The sequence below is a fragment of the Eptatretus burgeri genome, chromosome 1 (assembly GCF_056783735.1).
Source record: "Eptatretus burgeri isolate ZD-2024b chromosome 1, Ebu_testis_v1, whole genome shotgun sequence".
NCBI classification, from domain to species: Eukaryota; Metazoa; Chordata; class Myxini; order Myxiniformes; family Myxinidae; genus Eptatretus; species Eptatretus burgeri.
Window position 1 is genome coordinate 63,076,840 of NC_140961.1, and position 22,500 is coordinate 63,099,339.

Consider the following 22,500-nt stretch of genomic DNA (forward strand, 5'->3'; position numbering starts at 1 on the left):
ATACTGCCTACCACCGGGTGGCACTATACAAGACACAACTACATAGGGAGAATTGGGGTCTTCCCCCCACCCTGAACAAAAAAAACCCTGTATGTTTGAAAATGTTTTCTTGCATCTCCATTTGTCAAGAGGATTCCAATGGGATGCAATATGATGGGGTTACTACCAGTGGGGCCGATTCTATCGATGGACAGACAGACAGACAGAAGATATTGGATGTATTTAATGTATGCAGTATCTTTGAATCCGCAACACAACTGTGATTAATCTGTACTCTCTCTCTCTCTCTCTCTCTCTCTCTCTCTCTCTCTCTCTCTCTCTCTCTCTCTCTCTCTCTGGTGTTTGGTTTTCAAATGTTTGAGCATGTTGGACTTATTACAGTTATGAGCAATGTCTATTGAACAAAGTGAGCATGCAACTTTCGGACTGTCTTCTTTAACCCAATGAAAATAGTTCCAAACTGCTCTTCTGTACCTTTTGAATGACATGTTGTCAAAACTTTTTCAGCATCGCCGACCAGTCTGTCAGCAAAGCAATTAACACGATTTACCCGCCAACTCTAAATGCCTTATTTATTTAAAATGAACACGCTCTTGGGGGCATGTTTAGTTTGCAAGTGACTTGGTTTTGCTGTTATATTGAAACCTTTCTCTACCACCACCACAGCATATGTTACTATATTGTACTTGTACTTTAATAAATACAATACTGTACTTTTGTACTTTTTATTAAGTACAATATAATTAGTACAATACAGGTTTGGGAGGAGGAATGACTGCTCACCTTCATTTTTTCATTCCCCTTTATTTCCCCACCTTTGGAACAAACTCCTACACTCTCTTCAATCCCACTCTTCCTTCCAGCTCTTCAAAACAGCTGTTCACCACCACCTCTTATCTTCCACCATCCAAAACCATGATCTTTTCTACCCCCGTTAATCCACCCCAAACCCACCTCCTTCAAATTCCCTGCTTTCCATCCTGAAAGTCCCTGCCATGTCCATCTTGTTTACCCCATGTAACCCTTCCCCATCCCTATCCCTTCCACAGATCTCCTCATGTGTCTATTCTCCATTGTTTTGTGTTTCCCTCTCCTGTCCCTCTTGTCTCCTGCTCCCATTGTTATGCGTTCTGTGTGTTGGCACTTATACGAACGAGCCTTGACATTGTATACAAAAAAACATACATTATTTCATTAAAAACTTTTACTGTCAAAATATGTGTTCGATCGAGTGTTTAAATTATCTCTGTTTAAGCCAAAAAGGTAATATCGCTGGTGAAAATTATGACGTTCCCCTCACCACCTCCCACAAGCCTTATATTAGCTGATGACTGTATTTCTTGTGGAAAAGATAAAGATTTGATTTAAGTCGCGGTTTTCAAGAACACATCCAATATGTAAAACAAGGTATACCTGTAATACATTATCAGGCCATGTGTAACCGAAACATGCCCAACAGGAATGAAGAAAAATTTCTCCCAAAAAAAGCTTCTTTCTATGAAGTAAGAATTACTCGGAATCGATGTTGATTCCAGTTCACTTCTCGATTCCTTTTGATTTCTGGGTTGGAACCGAGTGCAGAACTTTGGAATCGATTCTGCCCACCACTATTAAGAACTCAAGCAAGCACTCCAACAAAACGGTTGATAAGGAATGGCTGGCATGGTCATACTAAACACTTACAGAGACATCTGAGGATGACCGGGGATGTGCGAAGTGTCAACAATGTGTGAATTAGACAAATGAACACTTTTTTTTTGCAGTTGGCACTGCTGTAAAGTTCAATTCTGCAGTTTAAATTTGGAAATATAGTTCAGGTTAAAATATTCTGGAGATTATCACATTTCAGCTGTAATGCTTATAAATATCCAGAGATTTGTTTGGGGATGGAGGGGATTGGAAAGAGCTGGGAAGTGGGTTTGGGAGTAGGTAAGCATGAGGTGAGAGAAAGGGAAAGCAGATGTGCAGTGGAGCATTAATTACAATTCATTCTGTCCCTTCCAAATGATTCCTCATTTAACAACAGTAAAGATGGGAACAAAATAATGTCTGAAATACTGTTTCTACTGGTCATACTATAAACAACACCCGGAGACAAACACCGTCCAGACACGTCTGGAAAACAACCATTGCCCAGACATGTCTGGAGATAAACACTGTCTGGAGATAACCACCACCCAGACACATCCGGAGGCACACACTGTCCTGACACAAACACCGTCCGGACACGTGCAGAGACAAACACCGTCCGGACACGTGCAGAGACAAATACCGTCCTGACACGTGTAGAGACAAAAACTGTCCAGACACGTGCATAGATAAATACTGTCTGGACACGTGCAGAGACAAACACCGTCCGGACACGTGCAGAGACAAATACCGTCCATACACGTGCAGGGACAAACACCCTCCGGGCATGTGCAGAGACAAATACTATCAGGACACGTGCAGAGCCAAACACCGTCCCATCCAGACACGTACAGAGACAGCTACTACCTTGACACAACCGCCCGGAGACAACAACCGCCCAGAAACGTCCAGAGATGACCACCGCCCAGACACGTCCGGAGACGACAACCACCCAGACACATCTGGAGATGACCACCGCCCAGACACGTCTGGAGATGATAACCGCCCAGACACATCTGGAGATGACAACAGCCTGGACACATCTGGAGACAACAATCGCCCGGACGCGTCCGGAGACGACAACCGCCCAGACACGTCTGGAGTATCAAATTAAATGTATAAGTGTTACAGCTCGAAATGCGATAAGTACAACCTCTAAACCTGAACCAAATTTCAAAATTTAAAATGCAGAATTAACCTTGGCAGCAGTTCCAACTGCTAAAAAAAGTGTTCATTTGTCAAATTCACACATTGTTTGACATTCTGGTCGTCTCAGGAATCAAACGAAAACAAAAAGCAAAATGGAAACAAAAACAAAAACTGAAAGGCATGCTATAAAATGGTATAAAATTTTCTACCAGACATAATTTGATTAAATCCTTGAATGCGACTGAATACAACAAGGACAGCATTTTAAAAATGGGTCGGGACTTTTCAATCACCTTGTATATATTACCAGACTTGATGGCAGTCTGGGAGGTTGGCGGTTCAAACCCAGGCTGAGTCATATCAATGACTTTAAAAATGGAAAGTGCCGCTTCCTAGCTTTACGCTCGTTAGTTAAAGTACAGACAAAAAATGCTGTGAACGTAATGGCAAACCACCCAGGATAACACTTGCCAAGAAACTGCATTGGCAGGAGCAATGCTCTGTAAATAGTATGGTGCATCACTCACTCACACACACACACACACACACACACACACACACACACACACACACACACACACACACACACACACACACACACACACACACAGTTGTGTGTGTCTTTTCTCTCCTCACCTTGACACCTTCTCCCCCTTCCTACTTTATTCTCCTTCCCCTGTGTGTATGTAATTAATTTATTTCCCCTTGTATGGAATCTTTTATAATTCCCACTATAATTTCCATATTTTAATGTCTACTTGAATCATTGTACTTTTCCAACTTGTTTAATGTGTATTGGTCACGTTTTGCCTGCAGATTAATGATTTGTTTACCTGACATTTTGCTATTATGCTTTGCTTCTTTAACATTTATTTTTTTGAAGACTAAGGTAAACACACAATGAAAATATTGGTGGTGTTCGAAACTTCAGGAAAGCCTACCCTCATTCGATCTTTCATCCTCTCATGGTAGTTGGTAATGTCTTGTGCATTCCTGACCTTTCCATTGTGTAAAGGTGTGTTCCTAAGAAACTTGTGATCTTTCATGGCGAATTGCTCATGTTTCGAGAGACATTCCTACGTGACGGAGGAGAAAATGATCCTTCACACTGTCTAGGTTGATGGTTTTTCCTCAAGATAGCATACGTCTGAAGCTCAGAATTTTCAAAAGATCAGGCTTCAGGTTTCTCAGGCTTTGCGCAGCCACTTTGAGGTTTTGTGCTTGGCTTGTTGTTGCACCACCTCTGGGTGTCACCTTCCAGGAAACTTGACTTTTGTCGAGTCCATATGTGTTCTCCTTGCATGGCTGAAATAACTGTGTGGAATTATGCATGCACCATGGGGTTGGTGCTCTTGGACTAGCGCATGACGGCTGCTTCCTCATTATTCTCGAGGCGACCATTATTCCGTTTAACATGTGTTTGAGTTAGGAGTGGGGTCAGGACCGCATTGGAGCCTCAGCACGTGGCGAAAAGCCCTGTGACATTTTTTGTCAATAAAAAGATAGTCATGAAAAATGTATGCCCCTGCCTATCACCTTTACCCGAGTCTTTCTTGTCTATGATCCCATATTTCTTTAACACAAAATGCTGCTAGGATAGAAAATCAAGCTGCTTTCTGCTTGATACAAGCTTAAGTTGGAATTGTCTGCCCCTCCAGCATTTCTTTGTCTCTGGTTGCCATGAAACTGCCTTCATTTTCAGTGGTTTAAGATCCCATTGCAACGCAGACATTTGTGGGATGTGCCAACCGTGATTCAGGACAGATTGTCCACAGCATCGGTGAAGTTGTGAACTTGTAGGCACCGTCCCTATAATGCTTACATATTTCTCAAACAGATTTGTAAATGGGTGATTTATTTTTGTTGTTGTGGCATGATCACAAAATGATTTTCCTACATCGGTGGTTGATCGATATTATTACTTACTAATCATGTCTCAAGGTATTAATTTGATAACATTTCTGGGGTTGTCTTGAATTAATTTGAGGAGTGGACCAACACATGGGAAAATATACAAAAACGTTTTTTTTTAATTACCTCCACCACCAGAGGTAGATGGAGGTTATGTTTTCACTACTGTGTGGTTGTCTATCTCTTTGTTTGTTTGTTTGGTTGTTTGTAAACAAAATATCTATAAAAGTTGTGGACGGATTCGGATGAAATTTGGTGGAGAGCTTCGGTATGTGAGAAGGACGAAATCATTCGATTTTGCGACGATCCGAATCCGGACATGGATTTGAGAATTTTTAAAGTGATTCTTCACCATTGAGTGATCGGGCTAAAATGATATATAGCACGATATCTCAAAAAGTTGCAGACGGATTCGGACAAAACTTGGTGAATGAGTTGGTTAGTTGACAAGAACAAGCCGATTTAAATTTTAGTTCAGGTCCGAATCCAGATCTGGCCTATCAGTGGGATAAGGAGGTATGCACTCTACCGAGTGTCCTAGTTAACGATAGGTTTATCAACTGAAGGTTGGCATATCCTTATCAAATTTCGATTGATACAACCCCTTATTCTAATTGCCTACCTATGCAGATCTACTGTAGCTTTGACAAAGATAAGTATTCTTTATATTTTATATTACTTTCAAACTGTTAAAGTACAATGTCAACAGCTGCAATGAGGTCTTTCCTCTAATTGAGCAAATGATGAGTGCCTCTCGAATGCCACATAGGAGAGATGAGTAAAGTAGCTGCTTGATGAGAAGCTGCTTGCCTTCTCTTCAGCCTGATTTTGTATGCCAGGTAGGTCAAGGTTTGATGTTCATCTTGCATTTCATGATGCCTCACCACAGGCAAGATAACGTCAAGACTTCCTGAGAGTGATGTCATGCAGTTTGGTCTTTCACACCGCTCTTGTCAAGAAAGTAATGATGGCATAATAGGTGAATCATTTTGGTGACATGAAACTAACAGCTTGCAGAGATTTTGATCAAACATCCTGATCAACCCCATGCCTGTTGGTGGAGAAAAAGGAAACGTTCCTTTTGAGCTTCTTCAAAGGTGGCGGCAAAAGGAAATAAATAATGGAAGATCAATGTATGATACTATGCTCAAAATGCACAACAAATAGTCCAATTTTTTCCTTCATATCGTTGCTCATTCTATTTTATTCTATCTGAGCTCATGCAATGAAACTTGGTCACCATCCCAGATCCATCAAGCAAATGGTTTCTTCCACTGTTGGACTAATTGTCTTGCAGACTGTGTTTTCTTTCTCTTGTCTTGACTAATGAAATGGCCCTCATCACGACGCAGTTATTTTGGAACACTGCCTGTAAAAGCATTAACTCTATTCTTTAACATGATGTGCTACCATCAATTGTTAATTGTAAAAGCTCTGAATGAAGTTTTTTTTTTAATACATTATTGTGCATGATGTACATCACCATGGAATGCTGCTTTCATGGTTCACTGCTGTTGCTTTGGTTTTGACATTTAAAGTTTACGCTTTTGTTTTATCAGGTTTGGGAAAATAATGGCCAGCAGCTTCTTTGTCCATTATTTTTGAAATTTTGTTCGGAATCTATTCTTGTTTTGTTGTGTGTGAATGTCGTTATAACTTTCTGATATAAAGCGTATTGCGGGCATTGTCAAAAATTAAACAAGCTGTTGTTGCTTGGTGAATTGGCTTATGACATGCATGAGACATTTCTGTAACATTGGCTGAAATGTAAGCACTTGGTGTTCCCATCTGATCACGTAGTTCGTGATGCCGAGTTCTAAAGTTCAAATCCAGATGCCAGATGAATATTTAAAAAGTCGACTTACAAATCCTGGCAAATGCACGCAAAAGTACATATCTCATCCTCTCTTTGTCCTAAATGTACATCTAATATATGTACAAGCTCCTCCAACAAACAGTAGACACTGTGGATAAAAAAGAACATTGGTGCTGAATCGGAAGCAATTATTGAACATTATATCCTTTATTCTCAGATCACCACGCTTAAAGTCACTTTAGGATGCTTCATTCAAATTGTGATCCATTGCTGAATGGGACAAGTTTGAAACAAAGTTTGCAGTGGATATAAATTTCAATTTGCAATTTTTTTAATTTTGGAGTTGTGGGAATATAATGGCAGCAACTTCCTGCAGCAGCAGCAGCAGCAGCACTAACGATGTGCTATGCACCCAGCCCCAGGATCATCTTGTTGCCTACAGAGTGCTGCCAGCAGTTGTTGTACCACATTGTTAACTCCACAGGCAGCCATCACTTCAATACAACCAAGCTGAGTTGTGCTGATGAAACAGCATCCAAGTGATCCTCTGTACCTGATAGGTGTCTTCCATGTGGAGAAATGTAGGAATAAAATTCTGACTGCAGGAAGTGGGAGGTGATGCAACACAATTCTATATTTCATTATTTCAACACATGAAGATTTTCAGGAAATTTTTGAGAGAAACAAGAAAATGTTTTGGAAACGTCACGGTAAGTCATGAACATTGGATGGTCATGAATTTAAGTTGATACAAATATTATAAATATTCGTATCCGATTGATCAGAAATAAAAATTACAGTGACGTAATTGAATTTGTCCCTTTGCATTTAGTGACCATACATTTATTACATATGCAGAATGGTGGAATTGTTTTTATATTTTTTTTCCTCTTTCCCTGTTATGCTTCATGCATGCCCCTTCCCTTCCCCTTTTTCCTCGTATCTCCTGACAATCTATTTTCCCTTCTTTTCTCATCTCTCGCAAACACTTTGATGCTCCTTCCTCTCCTGTACTCCGACCTCACATTATAATTTTCCACTATTTAGCTCCCATGCACACTTAATATACAGGTGACCCATTCACTGACTTAGATGTTTATACGATAATATGCAAAGTATTGGGACAGCACATTCAAACTTTACATGAACCTTTCCAACCTGCTTGTATACATTTCATTCACATTGCAAAGCAGCATGTGCTTTATAAAGGTGTTTTATTGTGATAATTTGGAGAACACTGCCCGACCAGGTATGATGCAGTAATATGAAAAGGGCCCTTTCCATGAACCTTGCCATAAAGTTGTGTCTGCTATGACTTGATTTGAACACAGCAACATTGAAAACCTGCAGTAACCATACTCAGAGCAAAGACTTGAGACCAATCAAACCACTTGGAGGATAATAGATGGAATAAGTAGAACGTTGATCGAAGGATGCCAACCACTGTGGAAATCAAGGAGAAGCTGACATTTTGGGAATTAACCCTTCATCAGAGCAAAACCGCTCGTTTTCTCTGACAAAAGGTTAACACCCAACAAACCAGTTTCTCCTTGCTTACCATGGCAGTCAGCATACCTCAATCAACAATTGTTCTACCTGTCTGTTGATGCAGAGCTTTCATGAGCAGACTAGTTCTTCATTCCACTCCAATGATGCCTTTCAGCCACAACTAAAAGCAAGAGTCAACAGAATATAATCCATCAATGAACATGCATTGGCTCCGAAAGATGAAAGCATAATATATGGGCGTGTGTGTGTGTGTGTGTGTGTGTGTGTGTGTGTGTGTGTGTGTGTGTGTGTGTGTGTGTGTGTGTGTGTGTGTGTGTGTGTGCGTGTGTGTTTGTGCACATATATATATATATATATATATATATATATATATATATATATATATATATATATATATATATATATATACATACACACAGTACCAGTCAAAAGTTTGGACACACCCACTCATTCAAGGGTTTTTCTTTATTTTTACTATTTTCTACATTGTAGAATAATAATGAAGACATCAAAACTATTAAATAACACATGTGGCATTAAGTAGTAACCAAAAAAGTTTGAAACAAATCAAAATATATTTTAGATTTTAGATTCTTCAGAGTAGCCACCCTTTGCCTTTGATGACAGCTTTTTACACTCTTGGCATTCTCTCAACCAGCTTCATGAAGTAGTCACCTGGAATGCTTTTCCCACAGTCTTGAAGGAGTTCCCACATACGATGAGCACTTGTTGGCTGCCTTTCCTTCACTTTGCGGTCAAACTGATCCCAAACCATCTCAATTGGGTTGATGTCGGGCGATTTGTGAGGCCAGCTCATCTGATGCAGCACTCCATAACTCTCCTTGTTGGTCAAATAGCCCTTACATAGCCTGGAGGTGTGTTTTTGGGTCATTGTCCTGTTGAAAAACAAATTATGCTCCAACTAAGTGCAAACCAGATGGGATGGCGTATTGCTGCAGAATCCTGTGGTAGCCATCCTGGTAAAGTGTGCCTTGAATTCTAAAGAAATCACCGACAGTGTCACCAGCAAAGCACCCCTACACCATCACACCTCGTCCTCCATGCTTTGTGGTGGGAACCACACATACAGAGGTCATCCGTTCACTTTCTCTGCATCCCACAAAGACATGGCGGTTGAAACAAAAAATCTCAAATTTGGACTCCTCAGACCAAATTACAGATTTCCACCAGTGTAATATCCATTTCTCATGTTTCTTGACCCAAGCAAGTCTCTTCTTATTGGTCTCCATCATTCGTCATTTATTTGCAGCAATTCGACTATGATGTTCTGATTCACGCAGTCTTCTCTTCACAGTTGAAACTGAGACTTCCTTACTTCGGCCAGTGTTAAGCTGTGCTTGAAGCTGCTGTCCTGTGATATGCCTATCACGCAAGCTGTTGACTCTTAGAAACGTCTTCTGATTGTGTTGTGGCTTTGGGTCTGCCAGACCTCTTCCTGTCAGAGTTTTCTACATTTTCCAAGTGCCTTTTCATGGTGTAGGAAACTGTACTCACTGACACCTTGGCCTCTTTGCAATTTCTCTAAAGGAAAGACCTACACTTTTAAGGGTTATAATGGTCTGTCTGTCTTCCTTTGTTCATTGTCTTTTTCTCGCCATTATGATAGCAAAATACTACTTCCTGCAGTGCAATATTGTCCAAATAATGCTTCAGAGGGTGTAGCAACAAAGTCTGTTCCAACACTGCTTTTATACAGACAAAGGGTTTGTAACTAATCAACAAAAGTTGGGACACCTGTAGGAATTGTTCGCATCAACTTTCAAGGCTTAATTTACTTCCATTGCTGCAGAACAGCTGCAGTTGCTAACCCCTTACTTGTTCCCTGAAAAGCTTTTCACAACTTTGAAATTTACATAATTTTTAAGTTTTTGGGAACCTAAACCTTTCTTTTTAACCTCTGGCAGTTTACCACTTAGCTTTGTACCATTTCAGGTTATTCACTGGATTGAACTGCTTAAATTTCAGTAAACACTGCAAAAATAGAGGTGTTCCAAAACTTTAGACTGGTAGTATATATATATGTGTGTATATATATATATATATATATATATATATATATATATATATATATATATATATATATATATATATATATATATATACATACACACACACACCTCACTTAGCATTGTAGATGGGTTCCAGAAGAACACTATGTTAAGCGAAGCTGTGTTAAGCAGGGTCTAATTTCTCATAGACTTGCATGTATTAATGGGGGATGTGTTTTGGCGACATTATAATTGCAATTATAAATTCCATTCGCATCGACAATAGCATAATGCGGATTAATATGCTGTATACAGATACTAAAATAATACATCCAGTATTTGAACAACATTCCACAGGTCATAAATAAATGAACAAAAACAAAGTTAATTTAACACCCCTTTGTCTTATCTCGAAGCAAATGTCGGTCGTGTTGATGCCACTGAATGCCTTTGCTCCAATGTGGTATCGGTGGGGTTGGGAGGGGATGATCGGGTGAGGGGGAGGTAGTGGGGTTATCCTAGTCACCCTCAGAGTCTGGTGCAGGTTCAGGCTATTTTCTCTTGAAGAATGAGTTGAGAGAAATTTATCTGGTCATCTTCTTCTTCTCCTTGTGGAGCTCATTGGAGCATGAAAAAGCATTAAACGCCATTCTTTTCACTGCATTGCTGCGCTCCAAGTCAGGATAATTTTTATACGCAAGATCTAGAGCCTCATTAACTTTATTCAGGATGTTTGAAAGAATTTTACATGTTAAAACCCTCTCTGATTGATCCTCTTCTGTTGCTTCTTCAGCCCATTATTGGTCGAGCTTGAGGAGGTCCTCATTGGTCAAACTCGCCCCATGAGAGTTCGACAACTCCTCGACATCTCCTGCAGTGACCATGGAATCCCACTTCATTGGCCATCTCGGCAATTTCAATGTGCTGTGTGGGTAGGTCTGGTTCGAATCCCATGAAGTCTTGATGCACTCTGGCCAAACCTTCCTCGAAACACCATTAATACAGTGGTCTGTGACTTCTCTCCAGGCCTCAGTGATGTTTTCAATAGCTTTCATGATGTTAAAAAACTGCTAGAAGCTTCGAATTGATTGGCTGTCTTTGCCATCGGTGTCACGGATTAGCTGAGAAAAGTTCCTCACAGGTAGTAAGCTTTGTATCCTGCGATGAAACCCTGATCCATCGGCTGTAGGAGAGAAGTTGTGTTTGGAGTAAGAAACACAATATCAACGTTGATGCCAGTTGATGAGGAGTCGAGGTCGACTGAGTGACCAGGTGAATTGTCCAACAGTAACAGCACTTTCTTTTCAAAGATATGTTTTTCACAATAAGTTTTCATTGCGAGACAAAAATCATTGACAAACCGGGTCTGAAACATGTCCCTGGTCATCCAAGCCTTGCGGTTTGACCGCCAGATGACAGGCAGAGTAGTCTTGCAGGAACCCTTCATTGCTCATGGTGTTTTGGAATGGCAAACGAGCAAGGGCTTCCATTTATAATCTCCTGCCACATTGCCTCCAAGCAAGAGTGTAAAGGGATCTTTGGCAGCCATAAATCCCGAAGCACTCTTTTCTTCATTTGCAATAATGGTGCGGGATGGCGTCCCCTTCCAGAAAAGCCCCGCTTCATCTCCGTTGAAAACAATGTGTGTGGTGTAATTGCAGCATTCTGTTATCGCCCTTCAGGTTGGTAGAGGACTCGTCCGCTGCCTGCATGTCAGAACTCGCAGTCTCACCAGTAATCTTGACACTTTGCAGGTTTCTGCGATGCTTAAAACGCTCAAACCAACCTCGGCTCACTGTAAAATTCTCCACCGTCGAATTGTCGCCTTGTTGTTGTTTTTATGTTTCAAACAAACTTTTGCCTTTTACATCATATCCAGTTGGCTCAGGGGGCATATTCCACTCATTTTGGTCCTCAATCCACACAGACAACAGTCTCTCCATTCGCTCCATCACACTGCTTCTACTACGTAGCACCTTGGTTGCAGTCAAAAGCGTCACATTTTAGCAACTAGCTCTAATTTTGTCCGCAAGTAAAAAAAATCGTTCTCTCTGTGGTCGGAGCAAGTGCCATATCACGTTCAATATCCACGGCCCGATCACCTGAATTAAAGGGCCTTATCAACTTCATTTTTTGCAGGTGTTATGCTTTTACGAGACACTTTGCTTTCAGATGCAACATTACCATTAGCTGGGCGTTTTTACTCTATATTTAACACTGTAATCATTTTGTAACAGAAAAAAAGCAAGTAAGATAGCACTATGACACAGCGGGGGGTGGCGGGAGATGATCGGAAATAGTGCGCCAGATGTAGCCTCACTCGAATGGTGTGATGCGGTATTTTTTATTATTATTTTGCATTGCATGATGCGTTTCTGTCGCTGAGATGTGTTTGCTTTACTTAGTTGTATTTGTGCACCTTTTTTGTTAGCAGTTTCGTAAAAGTCAATTGTTAAGTATCCCAGAAGTAAAATTCCTGAAAAGTGTCTCTTGCCCCGAGAGTTGGACTCAACTGCTTTGCATATTCATTATAAAATAAGCCTTGAGGGTACCGACAACAAGCAATTTGATTTGCAGTGCAGATACTTTCGCCCGCAGGCCGTGTGGTGCATGTAAAACTTGAGATATACAATTTAAAAGCATTCATGATGCTTGTGTTAAAAACATGTTTATACTGTATGCAGTAATGTATTTCAAACGACGCTACAATGAAATGACGTTAATCAGGGAGACTTTAAGCGGGGTCTTACTGTATAAAGCTCTTTCTAAACACTGAATGACTGATATTAAAGATCGGTACCTTCTGGGTGATGTAGAAAGCTGAAATATTATGGGCCAATGGACATCGAAGCCTGTACACAAAGATAAAAAAATCACAGAATCATCAGACAACATCTATAAATGAAAATATAAATCAATGAAAAAAAAATGAAAAAAAAATGCAGGTGAGCGACCCGAGACAATGAGTAAGCAAGGTAATTTTGTGTGTCGACAGACATCGAAGCCATTACACCAGGAAAAATCACAGAACCGTCAGGAAGCATCTGCAAATGAAAATATAAATAGATGAAAATAAATAAATGAAAAATCAAATGCAGGTGAGCGACCTGAGACAATGGGTAAGCAAAGTTCATGTAAGCATACACAATCAATGTGTTAGCATACCCTGCCAATATATAAATGAATAAATATATATTATATGTAAAAAAAATATAGACATATGAATAGGTACATCACATGACCAAAGTATGTGGACACCCCTTCTAAGTAGTGGCTTCGGCTATTTCAGTCACACTCATTGCTGGCAGGAGTGTAAAATCAAGCACACAGCCATGCAATCTCCATCGACAAACATTGGCAGCAGAATGGGCCATACTGAAGAGCTCAGTGACTTTCAACGTGGCACCGTCACAGGATGCCACCTTTCCAACAAGACAGTTCATCAAATTTCTGCCCTGCAAGAGCTGCCCCGGTGAACTGCAAGTGCTGTTATTGCAAAGTGGAAACGTCAAGGAGAAACAACAGCTCAGCTGCAAAGTGGTAGGCTACAAAAGCTCACAGAACTGGACAGGCGAGCGCTGAAGCACGTAGCGCTGAAAATTTGTCTGTCGGCAGTTGCAACACTCACGACAGAGTTCCAAACTGACTCTGGAAGCAATATCAGCACAAGCACTGTTCATAGAGAGCTCCATGAAATAGGATTGCATGGCCGAGCAGCCACACACAAGCCGAAGATCACCATGCGCAATGCCAAGCGTCAGCTTGAATGATGTAAAGCTCACCACCATTGGACTCTGGAGCAGTGGAAATATGTTCTCTGGGGGTGATGAATCACACTTCACCATCTGGCAGTCTCATGCACAAAGCTGGGTTTGGCAGATACCAGAAGAATGTTACCTGCCCAAATGCATTGTGCCAACTGTAAAGTTTGGTGGAGTAGGAATAATGACCTGGGGCTGTTTTTCATGGTTTGGGCTCAGCCCCTTAGTTCCAGTGAAAGGAAAACTTAATGCTGCAGCATACAATGACGTTGCAGACGATACTTTGCTTCCAACGTTGTGGCAAAAGTTTGAGGAAGGTCCTTTCCTATTTCAGCAGGACAATTCCCCCATGCACAAAGCGAGGTCCATACATAAATGGTTTGTCCAGGGTGATGTGGAAGAACTTGACCGGGCTGCACAGAGCCCTGACCTCAATCCCATCGAATACCTTTGGGATGAATTGGAACATCAACTGCGAGTCAGAGCTAATTGCCGAGCATCAGTGCCAGACCGCACAAATACTCATGTGACTGAATGAAAGCAAATCCCCACAGCAATGTTCCAACATCTCGTGCAAAAACTTCCCAGTAGCGTGGAGGCTGTTATGGCATAAGGGGGTGGGGGGGTGGGGTGGATCAACTCTATATTAATACTCATGATTTTGGAATGAGATGTTGGATATATATATATATATATATATATATATATATATATATATATATATATATATATATATATATATATATATATATATACATGCATACATAGATACAGACATACATGCAATAGCATGACTGGTGTTGGCTTGATGGTAAGGGTGGTGGGCATGAGATCCAGGATCCTGAGCTCAAATTCCACTCAGCTGTTGAATTAATACTAGGTGGGCTTGACTCTGCCTGTCGTCCTTCCGAGGGCAACAAAATGAGTGCCAGCTTGCTGGTATCCTGTGTTGGAGCTGTGTCCTGTCCAGGATTGTGCCCAATAGCCAAGGAGACTGCTGAGGCTGCACCAATGCTCTGCACAAAGTATGGTCCCAATGGATGGATGGACAGATACAATAGCCAGTATATAAGCCTACACAGCTTTAAAAGTCACCAAGTCGATGAAATAATGATATGTTGCCCCGATGAGCCCCAATAATGGCAAAATCAGGTTGCTAGCTTTGCTTTTCATAAACTTGGTGCAAGCTTTTGACTTTACATTCATGAACTGCTGGATGCCCTTCTGGGTTTGCAGTGATACATTCCCTGATTGCTTATTGACATCAATGGTGCTTCCTGGTCATAATTTGTGGATGTAACACAATGTGTTCCTCTGGCAGATGGTACTTGTTTGGCCCAAATACAATCTGGCCTTACAAGTCATTCAGTGGGTCATCAATCGCCCATGTTTCCATATATATATATATATATATATATATATATATATATATATATATATATATATATATATATATATATATATATATATATATATATATATATATATATATATATATATATATGTGTGTGGTGTGTCCAGAAAGTCATTGTGCAATTTTGTACTTATATAATTTTTGATGAAAACATGATTGAAGCAAACTATAAATGGTGCATGGAAGCATAATTCACATAGTTTTTTCACAATTCGGTTCAAATTTTTAGGCTTCAACATAACCACCATATTTTGCAATGCATCGTTCAATCCAATTTTCCATCTTGTTGAAAACATTCTCCACTTACTGTTGAATGATTTCATGAATTGCATTTGTGATCATAGCATTAAGTTCATCTGAAGAATGTGTTTTTGATGAATAAACAACAGTTTCACATCGCTCCAGAAAATGTAGTCCAATGGGGACAGGTCAAGTGAACGAGTTGGCCAAGCAATTGGTCCACGTCTTCTAATCCACTTTTCTGGGAAGACATCATTCAAGAACCATCGCACGTCCTCAGCATAATGGCTGGGAGCCTCGTCTTGCTATCACAAGGTGATATGTGAAAGATTTAATCATCGTAATTTGGGAACAAAGAAATTTCACAACACTGCAAAGTAACGTTCACCATTGACTGTTGCTTCTTCCAAAAAAAGAAAGGACCAATGATGCGTGACTCCGTGAGAGAACACAAGACATTGATTTGTGGTGAGTCTCTTCATTGTTGCCAGACTTCCTGAGGTTTTTCTGTCCCCAAAATGTGGTCATTGCCGTGGTTGACTTTAACACTGATGTAGAATTTGCATCATCAGAAAATGTCAATGCGTCGAGAAACCCAGGAAAATTGTCTTCCACAACAGCATTAACAACATTAATAACAACATGACCATTAACAAAACTTAATGAATTGTGCTTTAATATGCCATTTTCAGTTTGTTCATATCATGGATACATCAAAAGTTAGAAAAGTGCAAAGTTGTAATCGTATGCTTGAAATATCTACCAACATTTGGTGCAATGTCAATCAGATTTACACTGTTAAAACTGAGTATACATTTGTGAATTAATAACACTGCATGTTTCCTTACTGTCCCAATATGTATGCAACATTTTTCTGTTGTTTTTATGATGTTACGGTTTTCATTTTATGTCTGTGACTCCTTCTGATAACTAATGCACATGATGACCATACCATCGCTCATAGGAAAACATGTAACCACCTGTGGGTGTGTTATTTTAAAGCATATACCAAGCAACGATTCCATGCTATCGGCATGATCTTGTAATTAATTCTAGCACTATGAATCTGAAAAAAGCTTGCATATCTTGAAACAATGATTCAATATAATTTGTACAAATAACCAACTGCCTCTCATTAAAAAAAATCTCTTTATTAACTTTCACCAGACTCAGTAAGATTGGGATTTGACTGAGAGTGTATGCTCCGATTCTTGGAGGTTGGCGGTTCCATTCAGTCAAGCGTATATTTACACTCAACTCACCTGCTTAGTTTGTGCTAGAATGTATTATTCTGCAATTGGCCACTGGATTTTTATTTTTCCCCCACCATTTTTAACTTGCTATAATCTGAAATCTGGCTAATTTTGCTTATTCTTTTGGAATTTGCCCCATTCTTTTGTCCTCCCTATCAGCCCCATTACATGTCTTAACCCTCCCACTCCTTACTCCTTTCTTGGAACTACCTTCTCCCCTGACACTTCCATAACCAAATATCTTGTTCCTCAGTTTCCACATCTCTGGAATATTACTGTCACAATACAGGACAGGTCGGTGGCCTTTCTAGTTTTTTTTTTTTTGCTGCCTCTCCTCCATTCCAGTTCCCTCTGCTGCTACAGACATACATCTGACCCTCCCCAGCAACTTGCCAATGTATTGTGGTGGCTTGCCAATGTATTGTGGCCTGCGTACATCATAGTATGGCGATACATCATGGCCCAATTACTGTTTCTGTCTCTTTCCATGCTGATGTATGATGGTCTGGCCTAAGTCCCAGCATCCACTAGAAAGTGAGGCAATGGTCACGGTGGTGCCAGTGCGATAGTGGGCATAAACACAAGTACTCCTTACACCCTAACCGTCCATTTTGTTGGAGCATTTTAATCATGCTAGTAATCATTATATATATATATATATATATATATATATATATATATATATATATATATATATATATATATATATATATATATATATATATATATATATATATATATATATATATATATATATATATATATATATACATACATACATATACTTAAAACTTAACATGCCTGGTGTTGGCGCAGTGGTTAGGGCAGTGGCTTGGGACCCAAGATGTCCTGAGTTCAAGCCCTATTGGGACACTGAATTAATATATATATATATATATATATATATATATATATATATATATATGTATATATATATATATATGTATATATATATATATATATATATATATGTATATATATATGTATATATGTATATATATATGTATATATATATGTATATATATATGTATATATATATATATATATATATATATATATATATATATATATATATATATATATATATATATATATATATATATATATATATGTGTGTGTATATAAAAACCAAGTCGAAAACACCAGGGGGTTGACTCAACCTGCCATCCTTCCGATTTCGGCGAAATGAGCACCAGTTGTACTGGGCCCGGTGTATGCCCCGGTTAGAATAGGTGTACCATATCCCTGTGTGTCGTAAGAGGCGACCAGGGTTGCGTCAGGAAGGGCATCCGGCGTAAAAACCTATGCCAAATCATTATGCGGACAACAAAACGAATTTCCATACCGGATCGGTCGAGGCCGGGGTTACCAACGACCGCCACTGGTGACCGGTGGTCAGCAGGGTACCAGTGGAAATTGTGCTACTGCTGGGCGAAGGAGGATAAGGAGACGGGGAAGGTGAGTCCGGAGGCAGTGGGAGAGGGGGAAGGGTAGAAGTGTGGAGGTGAGAGTTGGAACTCTGAATGTTGGGACGATGACTGGCAAAGGGTGAGAGTTGGCTGACATGATGGAGAGAAGAAAGGTGGACATACTGTGTGTACAAGAGACCAAGTGGATGGGGAGTAAGGCATTGGAGGTGGTTTCAAACTGTTCTACCATGGTGTGGATGGGAGGAGAAATGGTGTCGGGGTAATCCTGAAGGAAGATTATGTCAAGAGGGTATTGGAGGTGAGGAGTGTGTCTGACCGAGTGATGAGTGTGAAGTTGTAAATTGAAGGGGTGATGATGAATGTCATCAGTGCATATGCCCCACATATGGGGTGTGAGATGGAATATAAAGAAGATTTCTGGAGTGAGTTAGATGAAGTGGTGGAGAGTGTTTCCAAGGATGAAAGAGTAGTGATTGGAGCATATTTCAATGGACATGTTGGGGAAGGGAATAAAGAGGATGAGGAGGTGATGGGGAGGTACGGTCTCAACAAGAGAAATGTGGAAAGGCAAATGGTGGTAGAGTTTGCAAAAAGAATGGAAATGGCAGTGGTAAATACGTATTTCAAGAAGAAGGAGGAACACAGGGTGACATACAAGAGTGGAGGAAAGTGCACACAGGTGGATTACATCTTAAGTAGGAGATGCAACCTGAAAGAGATTAGTGACTGTAAGGTTGTGGCAGGGGAGAGTGTAGCTCGACAGCATCGATTGGTGGTCTGTAGGATGACTTTAGAGGTGAGGTTGAGGAAGAGAGTGAGGGCTGAACCAAGGACCAGATGGTGGAAGCTGAAGGAGGAAGACTGTTGCGTGAAATTTAGGGAGGAGGTGAGACAGGCGTTGGATGGTGGTAAAGATGGGTGGGATGATTGGGCAACGACAGCAGTTGTGAGGAAGATAGCTAGGAAGGTACTTGGTGTGACATCTGGACAGAGGAAGGAAGATAAGGAGACTTGGTGGTGGAATGAGGAAGTACAGGAAAGTATAAGGAAGAAGGGGTTGGCGAAAAGGAAGTGGGATAGTCAGAGAGATGAAGAAAGTAGGCAGGAGTACAAGGAGTGGCGTCGAAAAGCAAAAAGAGAGGTGGCAAAGGCCAAGGAAAAGGCATATGACGAGCTGTATGAGACGTTGGATACAAAAGAAGGGGAAAATGATTTATACCGATTGGCAAGACAGAGGGACCGAGCTGGGAAGGATGTGCTGCAGGTTAGGGTGATAAAGGACGCAAATGGGAATGTGCTGACGAGCGAGGAGAGTGTGTTGAGAAGGTGGATGGAGTACTTTGAGGAGCTGATGAATGAAGAAAATGAGAGAGAGAGAAGGTTGGAAGAGGTGGAGATAGTGAATCTGGAAGTGGGGTGGATCAGTAAGGATGAAGTGAGGACTGCTATGAAGAAGATGAAAAGTGGAAAGGCGGTTGGCCCAGATGGTATACCAGTGGAGGCATGGAAGTGCTTAGGAGAGATGGCAGTGGGGTTGTTAACCAGATTGTTTAATAAAGTCTTGGAAAGTGAGAGGATGCCGGAGGAGTGGAGATTAAGTGTACTGGTTCCGATTTTCAAGAATAAGGGTGATGTGCAGAGCTGTGGAAATTACAGAGGGATAAAGTTGTTAAGCCACACCATGAAGTTGTGGGAAAGAGTAGTGGAAGCTCGGTTGAGAGGAGAGCTGATGATCTGTGAGCAGCAATATGGGTTTATGCCAGGAAAGAGCACCACTGATGCGATGTTTGCTTTGAGAATGTTGATGGAGAAGTATAGGGAAGGCCAGAAAGAGTTACATTGTGTGTTTGTGGATTTAGAGAAAGCTTACGATAGGGTGCCAAGAGAGGAGTTGTGGAATTGTATGAGGAAGTCGGGAGTGGTGTAGAAGTATGTGAGGATCGTGCAGGATATGTATGAGGACAGTGTGACAGCGGTGAGGTGTGCGGTAGGAATGACGGACCGGTTTAAGGTTAAAGTGGGATTGCACCAAGGATCGACTCTGAGCCCTTTCCTATTTGCAATAGTGATGGACAGGTTGACGGACGAGATCAGACTGGAGTCTCCGTGGACTATGATGTTCGCGGATGACATCATGATCTGTAGGGAGAGTAGGGAGCAGGCTGAATCGAGCCTTGAGAGGTGGAGGTACGCACTGGAGAGAAGGGGAATGTTAGTCAGTAGGAGTAAGACGGAGTACATGTGCGTAAATGAGAGGGAGGGTGGTGGTATGGTGCGGTTGCAAGGAGTTGAGGTGGGGAAGGTGGATTGGTTTAAATAATTGGGATCAACTGTCCAAAGTAACGGAGAGTGTGGGAGAGAAGTGAAAAAGAGAGTGCAGGCAGGATGGAGTGGGTGGAGAAGAGTTGCAGGAGTGATTTGTGACAGAAGGGTAGCTGCAAGAGTGAAGGGGAAAGTATATAAGATGGTAGTGAGACCAGCTATGTTGTATGGTTTGGAGGCGGTGGCGCTAACAAAAAGACAGGAAGCAGAGCTGGAGGTGGCAGAGTTAAAGATGCTGCGATTCTCGTTGGGAGTGACGAGGATGGACAGGATAAGAAATGAGTATATTAGAGGGACAGCGCAGGTAGGACGGTTTGGAGACAAAGTGAGAGAGGCGAGATTGAGATGGTTTGGACATGTGCACAGGAGGGAAACGGAGTATATCGGGAGAAGGATGTTGAAGATGGAGCAGCCAGGTAGGAGGAGAAGAGGAAGGCCAAAGAAGAGGTTCATGGATGCGGTGAGGGCGGATATGCGGGTGGTTGGAGTGTCAATGGAAGCTGTAGAGGTTAGATCGAAATGGAGATGGTTGGTCCACTGTAGCGACCCCTAACGGGTGCAAGCCGAAAGAGGAAGAAGAAGAAGAAGATACTTAAAACTTAACGTTCAACAACAGTTGTACACGTAATATGAGAAAGCAGGAAATGCTTTGAAAAATGCTGTAAATTTAAACACCTTGAAGACTCGATGTAACAAGAGGCAAGTGAAGAACTCGAATACGATAGCTCATTGACGACTTGATTGCAAAGGAACTTTACAATCAGGAGCAGAAAAAACTACTCAAGTATGCAATGCTTGATGAAGGCCATGGTCATTTACCTTGCTCTCTTCACAGAACAACAGATCTTTACTATGTAACTAAAAAAAGAAACATTTACTTTGAGCTGTCACATTTTAATATATTTAAATCTTGTATTTTTAATATAGTTCCTCACTCAATTACTGTATTTATCATGCAGTTGCTGTCTCACATTCTGAATCTACTTCATTCTCCTTTGTAGTTCAAGAATATGAAAAGAATACTCTGATGTTTGTGGATTACAGTTTAAAGAGATATTGCAATTTGGAAAATATAACAGGCCATCTACGCATTACATGTGCAAAGTGACGGATAGATGGATAATCCAGAAAAGAAAATTGAAACAACAAAAGGAAGATGAGACTGCGGCACAAACAGGGATGTTGGAGGAGGTGGGGGGAGGGAGTTAGGAAGAAGGTAGGAATAAAGAAAGAGGTGGATAAACGGAAGGGTTGAGGGTTGTTGATCAGGGTTATATGAGGTAGAGAGGATCGATAATTCAATTTTTCCTTACAAAATATGTAGATGGTTTGGACGAGTGTGAAATTTAAATGACTTATTGATGTTTGCTTGGGCAGACAGCTTTCTGTAAGAGCCTTCAACCTTATCTCTTCAATTTATGGTGCAAAAAGGATGCTCTTATATCGAAGCACCAGCACTCCACTCTCAGAGAAAATTTAGAAAATTGGTAAAATGGCTTAATTAACACTCACTTGGCTACGCCTGGATGGGTTTGAGGGTTGTGGAGGAGCGGCTGAAACCCGAATCCTCTCCAGGTTCCTGCTGATGACTCGAACTTTGTTCTTTGCTTATTTGGGTTCTTTCTGATGACTCCAATACAGTATTTGGTCATCTGTTTGATTACAAGATGAGGAAAAATGAAGTCAAAAAAACATTCAACAAAACATTTTCCCCCACCTTCAAGGGTTGATCATTAAGATCTTAAGCTTAACACAGAAGTATAAATTAAAAATACATGTTTATTCAACAAAAATTAATTGACATAAAATAGTTTTAACAGGACAATGTTGAAAATATAATGGAATACTCGTTTTCGGGAAGCTTCGTGTCGGTCTACACTGCTATGTTATTAAAAATTATAAAGGTAATGACATGACCCCCCTGATGGTTCCCTTAGGGAGTGCGTGCTTCCTGAGTACTATATATGTACAGTGTGTATATATAAATATATATATATATATATATATATATATATATATATATATATATATATATATATATATATATTCACATATAT

At 40.6% G+C, this 22,500-nt stretch overlaps 1 protein-coding gene and 1 long non-coding RNA gene across 10 annotated transcripts in view; one reads left to right on the forward strand and one right to left on the reverse strand.

Annotated features, from left to right (window-relative positions):
* Positions 1 to 22,500, forward strand: part of LOC147034598 (roundabout homolog 2-like) — a 543,037-nt gene that overhangs the window by 210,280 nt on the left and 310,257 nt on the right. The gene's annotated exons all lie outside the window — the stretch shown is intronic.
* Positions 6,717 to 22,500, reverse strand: part of LOC147034599 (uncharacterized) — a 21,497-nt gene continuing 5,713 nt past the window's right edge. For both annotated transcript variants that reach the window (XR_015059381.1, XR_015059382.1), the window contains exons 2-5: positions 21,956 to 22,095; positions 12,824 to 12,875; positions 8,102 to 8,174; positions 6,717 to 7,104 (exon numbers count right to left, since the gene is read on the reverse strand). This is a non-coding gene — a long non-coding RNA (uncharacterized LOC147034599). The remainder of the gene's footprint in view (positions 7,105 to 8,101; positions 8,175 to 12,823; positions 12,876 to 21,955; positions 22,096 to 22,500) is intronic.